Source organism: Triticum aestivum, unplaced genomic scaffold (genome assembly GCF_018294505.1).
Source record: "Triticum aestivum cultivar Chinese Spring unplaced genomic scaffold, IWGSC CS RefSeq v2.1 scaffold296, whole genome shotgun sequence".
Lineage (NCBI taxonomy): Eukaryota > Viridiplantae > Streptophyta > Magnoliopsida > Poales > Poaceae > Triticum > Triticum aestivum.
Window position 1 is genome coordinate 16,314 of NW_025227449.1, and position 805 is coordinate 17,118.

Sequence of the window (805 nt, forward strand, 5' to 3'; positions counted from 1 at the left end):
AGAGAGAGCTCGTGCGTGGATAAGGGAGAGAGAAGTAGGTCGGGTCGGCTGGGAGCCTGGGAGAGAGAACGTGGTGAGGGGCATGGGAGATAGAACGTGGTGGGGGCGTGGGAGACAGATCAGGGAGAGACATGCGGTGCCGATAGTGCCACCTCATCGATCCAAGAGATCGGTCCGCGAGCTGCGTTTCTTCTTTGCCGTCTGCGCATTTTATTACAGACGGCAAAGTATGTCTTTGCTGTCTGCCGTTTTTATTGTAGACGGTAAAGAACATTGTCGTCTACGGTTTTTTCTACAGACGGTAAAATAAAAACTTTGTTGTCTGTAATCAAAACCGCACAGGGCAAAGTAAGTCTTTGCTCCTACTTTGCCGTCTGTAATAAAGAGCGCAGACGGCAAATATATTTTTGCCATCAGTCATTCTTTGCCGTCTGCTGATGATGGCAAACCATTTCTTTGCCGTCCGCCCGACGAAAAGCTGACGGCAAAGACATCGCCTGACGGCAAATTAGCCGTTCCATGTAGTTTGTAGGTTGATCTGGCCCCTCTCATCCGTGAACAGGCAGCTGTTGCCGGCCTCGTGCCGATCTCGAGACAAAGCCATGGTGGGGAGGCTATAAGGAGAGATGGGGGCTACACAGGCGGTCTGCCCTCCCATCACGTGCACAAGGGTGCTAGGAATGGATGTGTTCCCGTCCTCCTCGTCCCTCTTTCCCCTACCTGGTGCTTCTTGACTCAGGATCAGGCGTTCTTCGGGGCAGGAGAGTCACTGGAGACACCAGCAGGCTAGGGGTCTACTTGTAGG